General features: G+C 44.5%; 1 protein-coding gene and 1 long non-coding RNA gene across 4 annotated transcripts in view; one reads left to right on the forward strand and one right to left on the reverse strand.

Moving 5' to 3' along the window:
• Cul1 (cullin 1) overlaps positions 1 to 607 on the reverse strand; it is an 83,261-nt gene extending 82,654 nt beyond the window's left edge. Inside the window, exon 1 of one of the 3 annotated variants that reach the window (XM_048786759.1) lies at positions 587 to 607. The gene's annotated coding sequence lies outside the window, so the exon portion shown is untranslated. Of the gene's footprint in view, positions 1 to 90; positions 111 to 233; positions 253 to 586 lie in introns of those variants that run through there. The other 2 variants (XM_048786758.1, XM_048786761.1) reach the window with 2 other exon arrangements.
• Positions 608 to 744: 137 nt separating this feature from the next.
• The window catches only part of LOC125611611, a 13,279-nt gene continuing 7,527 nt past the window's right edge, over positions 745 to 6,496 (forward strand). Inside the window, exon 1 of the long non-coding RNA XR_007341822.1 lies at positions 745 to 1,057. This is a non-coding gene — a long non-coding RNA (uncharacterized LOC125611611). The remainder of the gene's footprint in view (positions 1,058 to 6,496) is intronic.

A 6,496-nucleotide genomic window follows, 5' to 3' on the forward strand; every position in this document is an offset into this window, starting at 1 on the left:
GGGAGGGGCCCGGAAACCTCCCGCCCGCCCGCGGCGGCCGGCGACCTGGCTGGCCCTCGGCGGCGGCCCCGCTCGCAGGGCGCTATCTACCTGCGAGCCGCGGCCCCTGCCCCGGCGCCCAGCCGTCCCGCGCGGCGCGCCGGATCCGCCGCCGGGTTTTGCAGCCGCCCCCACCGCCGGGCCACCTCCGGAGGCCGGGTTCCCGCCACTTCGGACCTGTCGAGTGGGCTGACCTTGGGCGGGGGGCTCCGGGTCCGGGAGAAACTTCCCGAAGGAGAGGGGCTTCCGCCGCCCCTGCGCGCACACAGCCCGAGCTGGCAAGGGACGTAGCTGCACCCAGCCATGTGCCTCCGCTCCGGGGGACAGACCCCGGCCGAGTGGAGCAACCCCGAGACGCGCAGAAATGGGCCAGGCTCCGAGAGCCGCGCCGGGCCCTGACCCCTGCACCTGCCCGCCGCCGGGCCGCCTGAGACCCGGGCTCACCTGCAAGTGTGTGTCCCGCTTTTTCTAACGCTTTCTCCAAAAGGACTGAACCAGTCCTTTAGCCGACTTATTTTTGGCAAGTTTTAACAAAAACTCAGCTTACCCTTAGTCTCCGTCAGAAGAGATGGTGGCTGGACTTGGAGGCTTTGATGACACAAAGGGGTGGCCTGCGCTGTTACTGTGAGAATCGTTTTCACGTGTAGTCGGAAGTAGTTACTATCACTGGTTGGAAATTAAATCATGATTGGGGCTTTGGAATGTTCAAACTAAGTGGGAATTTTGGCAGCACGACTAGCCAGTGGGCTTCCTGTGGTGACGAGCTGGGGAGAGAGTGGACTTAACCCGTACCTAGGTGGAGGCAGGTGTTCCGATGCCCTGGCTCCGCGATTCCATGGACAGGGGCAGGGCAGGAGTTCAGATAGCCCGTCGTCTGGGTCAGACATGTGGCGGATGCGACTTCCTGTTCTCTGCAAACTAGAACACTGCGGAGACCCCCTGCCAGAGCAGGGGGCGGCCCAGGGTCCTCGCTGTGTCCTAAGTAACTTGGGTTTCTTGCAGAAGAAACATCCTACTGGTATGTAGTCCCTTGGGTAGAAATGTGGCTTTTGTCAACTTTTGTTAAGTATCTTTGGAGAGATTTTTTGATGGGTGGCTGGGAATGTCAATCCCTGGTAGAGTGCTTGCTAGCATGTGTGAGGCCCTGGGTTCAAGCCCCAGTAGCTTCCCCCGCCCCCCCCCCCAACCACCAAAAAAAAAATTATTGTTGTATTTACCTGTGTCCAAATTATATGATTCTTCAATTAATGCTGGAGTTTAAAAATGGAAGGTTTATCGGATTTATTCCTATGGACAACGCCATCCCATGTGCATATGGCCGTTTTGTTTTGTACTGGGAATTGAGCCAAGGGCACTCTACCACTGAGCTACATTCACAGCCTTTTTAAAAAAAAAAAAAATTAATTGAAGCAGAGTCTCCCTAAATTGCTGAGGCTGCCCTTGAACTTTCAATCCCTCTGCCTCAGCCTTCTGAGTCACTGGGATTACAGGAGCATGCCACTGTGCTCAGCAACATATAGGTTTTTAAATATCCCAATCTCTGTCCTTTGCTGGAACCTCTGTGTCCCTCATCTCCATCTTCTCTAAGCTCTCTCCTCCCACCTTACCATACTATGTGATCTTTTCCGTGACTTCCCACAGCTGAATATGGGAGCTGAGTGGATTAATGTTCCCTTACCTTCTGTTTGTCCTTAGTACTTAGCCCACCAGCATACCCTCTCCCCTTCTCACTGCCCTCATCCTGATTCCTAACGCTCTCTCCTTTACTCTCCACCTGTCTGTACTGTTCCTCTTAGCAGCTAGATTTATTTGATCTACTCATGACCACTTCACAACCAGATTGTGTCTACTCTGGGAAGATAAGCTGGCCTCTTACCCATCAGGACAAGACCATCTATTCTCTTTCCACTCAGAACCTCCTTCCCTTGTCTTTCTCCCCTATCTCATAAATCCATGTCTCTCAGATGACCCAAAGTTTGGAAGTATTCTTAATTTTTTAAAAAGTTTTTATTAGTTATTGATAGACCTTTATTTATTTATTTGTTTATATATGGTGCTAAGAACCGAACCCAGTGCCTCACACATGCTAGGCAAGTACTCTACCAACCCCAGCCCCCGGAAGGATTTTTTTTTTAATATTAGTTGTAGATGAACACAGTATCTTTATGTATTTTTTATGCGGTGGTGAGGATTGAACCCAGTGCCTCCTACATGCGAGGCAAGCACTTTACCACTGAGCTACAGCCTCAGCCCCGTGGAAGGATTCTTAATTTAATGTCAGAATCAAAGTTCAAAACAGTCTTAAAAGAATAGAATATTAGACCAAAACCAGTGAAAGAAAATATCACTTTACAAGTCTAAAATATGATGTAGTTGGAAAAAAATCTCAAGTTTTAGATTTAGGTGGACCTTGGTTTCTACCCAGACTCAATAATTTTTTGGTCAAGTTCAGTGAACTGTAAATTGGGGATAAAAAGTATCTACCTCTCAAGGGTGTTATTCCATTATAATCTTGGATCATTCATTGTTAGCTCCCTTCCCTTCCTCATTTTCCACAGAGTGGAGGCCCATGGGCATCTCTGTTGATACTCATAACATTCACATTTTCTAAGTCATACAGGCCTGGAAAGCAACTCAAAATCCTGACCCATTCACCTGGCATCCCAGAACCATTGCCAACCCAGGGAAATCCTTTGTTTATTTTGGCTCAGTCTTCGAGGACATCATCATTATCACACCTGTTTTCCAATGAAAAAACCCAAGGCTCAGAGGTGTTAGGGAATTTGCTCCAAATCACCAAGCTCAGTCCTTGGCATAACCTGACCTGAGTGTGTCCACTATGTTATAAGACACTTTCTTCCACTGGTATCATTGCTTTAATCTTTTAAATGGTTTTCCCAGTTCTGGTATATCCCCTGTCCTTTCCCCTACATAGTAACAACTGTAAATTATTCCTTTAAACTGAAACTTTCATTACTTCGTTGTCCTTTTAAAATTCAGTGGCTCCCCATTGTTGATAGGGTTCAGTCCAAATTCTGGCCCATCACTTAAGGTTTTATATCTTGTCCTAACTTACTTTTCCAATTGTATTAGTTCCCAGATACCTCCTAAAAGGAATTCTCGGCTCCATCCAATCCCATTGGACACACTCATGGCCCATGCGTTCCAGCCTTGAATCACCATTGGTGAATGCTTGCTTCCCTTTGAACCCTTAGTAAATAGATACAGTTCCTGCCTTTTCATTTCTATCTCAAATCATGCTTACTTTTCAAGATCCTGCTCCCTTTCCCTCCCAGGAAGCCCATCTGCTTTTTGACCTCAACTCTCACTTGTGCCTCCCCTCCCCCCAAACCCGAACAGTACTGGGGCTTCAAACCAGAGCCTCATACATGCTAAGTAAGTGCTCTACCACTGAGCTATATTCCTGACTCTTTAAATTTTATGAGACTAAGTGGCTGAGGCTGGCCTCAAACTTGCAATTCCCCTGCCTCAGGCTTCAGGGTGGCTGGGATTTCAGGTGAGTGCCACCAGCAGGTGTGCCCCTGGCCTTCCACGTGCACTTTAAACTAGGAGGTCTGTGCTTGGGGAGAAGGGCTGTTCCCTGAAGTGCCCCAGCCCCTGCAGCATTGTGCCTGGAGACCACTGCAGTTTGTTTACTCCTAAATCAAAGGGCACTGAGTCACTTGCCTGGCTCTAGGAGCCGTTATTTTTAAAACCCAGGCAAGGAAATAACCATCCAATGCAAAGTAAATCGGTTTAACAGGATGGTTTCCAACCTGACTTTGCTTCAGGATCCCCTGATTCTGAAAGACAATATTCCAGGGGCCCCATTCCAGACCCAGTAAATCAAAATTGGGTGGGAAAGAGCAGGGAGGGGATTTGAAATTGCCAGAATTCATAGCTTGGCTTCACTACTCATTAACTGGGTAACTTTGAGCAAGTTACATAAATTCTCCATGCCTCAAAAGATGATGGTCGTATTTCAGGCTGGGGACGTAGCTCAGGGGTAGAGTGCTTTGCTTGCCCAGTGTGCATGAGGTACTGGGTTCAAGTCCTAGCACCACAAAAATTTAAAATTTTAAAAATTATTTCATAAAGAGTTTTTAAAAAATTAAACAATAATATTACTGCTGCTGGTGATGATGATTCTGTGATGACTTAAGGCCAATCTGGTGAACCGAGTTGGCAACCACTGAGTTAAGGAACCATTCCCACTCCTTCCCCTGCTAGAGTTTAAAGCTTCCAGAATTAAGCATTCTGATATATTCCAATAAACTTTGTTTTTGAAATAGTGTAATTAAGAAAGAGGGGCTGGGTTTATAGCTCAGTTGGTAGAGGGTTTGCCTTGCATGTGTGGGTTCCATCCTCAGCAACACATAAAAATGAATAAAATAAAGGTATCTGTCTACAACTAAAAAAATATTTTAAAAAAAGAATGAGGATTTTCTGTATGCACAATTTTATTATAAATCTTAAATATATTAATATAATTATTAATATATAATTAATATAAATATATACATTTATATTAATATGTAAATTGTACAAAATACAACATTCCCCAAAACCCAAAATTTATTATTGGTACTAATTCCTATAGGTTTGCTATGTTACCACAAATCAAGAAACCACTAAATATTTCAAAGCATTTAACATCAGAAGTTTTAAACCCGAACTGTGTGTAGTAATCCCTTAAAAACAAACAAAAAAACTGCAACCTATTTTGTTTTTGTTTTTTGTACCAGGGATTGAACCCAGGGCCACTTAAACACTGAGCCACAACTGCAGCCCTTTTTATTTTTTTATTTTTAGATGGGGTCTCACTAAGTTGCTTAGGATTTCACTAAATACAGCCTGAATTTTTTTAAAAAATATTTTCTCTACAAAGAATCTTATCAGCTATACAAAGATCAGTAGCTTTTACTGATACTTTTGTTTTCTCTGCAGTACTTGGGACTGGACCCATGGCTTTGGGCATGCGAGGCAAGTACTACCTCTGAGCTACATCCCCAGTTCTAAAAATCAGTTTTTATACTGAAGCAAGTATCAGCTGCACTTGAACTTCCCTTCTTCACTGTGGCCTGAGTGCAGACACACGCCATGCCCTCAGTACAGGACAGCCCATGTTCATCTTCAACCTCTTCCTCCTCCTCTGGTGCCTTCTCCTTTGAGCCCGTTCCCCTGCCCAGCCTTTTCTTCTTACCTCACTCTCGCCTCTAGCTCAGTATGCAGCAATGTGCTTTAATATTTCCCCTTTAGCTTAGCTCTTTTTGCTTATTTGGATGATTCTCATTGGTGGACTGTTCCAGACACATTTCACCCAATTTTTTTTTTGCAGCATCCACAATGGAGAGGTCTGGGTATCTCCTCTGATCTTTGGGCAATGTTCAGAGCAAAACAGAAAGAAGGCAGATGGTGGTCTTTTGAGAACATCAGATCTTTTTTATCACCTTTGGGAGGAACATAATTTCTCATCTCCCTGACATAGTACTTTGTCACTTTTCCCCATATCTTTGAACTTTAACTTTTCCTTTACAGACATGAGCTTCCATTTTTCTGAACATTTCTTGGAGAATTCATTGAAATTGAAAAGGAGTCTGGGTATTTCTTCTTTTGGCATATGAAGACATTTTGCCCCTCTCCTCCCCTGTGGTGACAGAATGGTGCCTGGTGTGAGCTTTTCCTCAGAATCCCCCAGAGGGGCCAGATCCAACAGAGGTGTTTCACTTGACAATCCCAGTATGAAACAGTTTCCAGATTTTTTAATTAAATGTTTTATTTTAATCCGTATCATGAAATGTACATTATTCACGATTTTTAAAAATCTGGTTCCTCTTAGAAAAATAGCTGTACATATGTTGTAACTATGTAATGCCGCAGTCCGGCTGGCAGCAAAATAACCGGGGGGTGACGAACAACTTGTGTACGTTGATACAGCAGGAGTGGGAGCCGTTTATTGCAGGACAGGAGCAGTATTTATACATTCCACACAGCTTATCTAATTAACATAAACTAGATACATCAGTCAACCAATCAGGAATCTCCACACTTAATGGCTCGCTTTTGTTACTTCTCAAACCACTCCCTCTGGCATTTTGCCAGGCACCATCCAGACTTGTTTACGAACTTTAACATTCCCCTGGCAAAATGCCAGGTGTTATTTTGACTTGTTTCCAGACTCTAACATTTCCCCCTTTTGTTTAATTTAAATAATGACCATAGTGGTTTTTACAGAAACACCATAAATAACCTGCTACAAACAGAAAGGGAGGATACAAAATGCCACAATACCAAGCCACTTGATGGCTCCATGCAAGAAGCCCTTGGAAAAATTATACCAGCAATGACACCATTTGCAAAGATACCGAGTTATAGATTACAGTTTGTAGATTACAGTTTGTTGTAGATTACAGTTTGTTGTCTCAGTCCAGGTAAAGCAGTGTCTCAATAGATTAAC

Source organism: Marmota marmota, unplaced genomic scaffold (assembly GCF_001458135.2).
Source record: "Marmota marmota marmota unplaced genomic scaffold, marMar, whole genome shotgun sequence".
Taxonomy (NCBI): domain Eukaryota; kingdom Metazoa; phylum Chordata; class Mammalia; order Rodentia; family Sciuridae; genus Marmota; species Marmota marmota.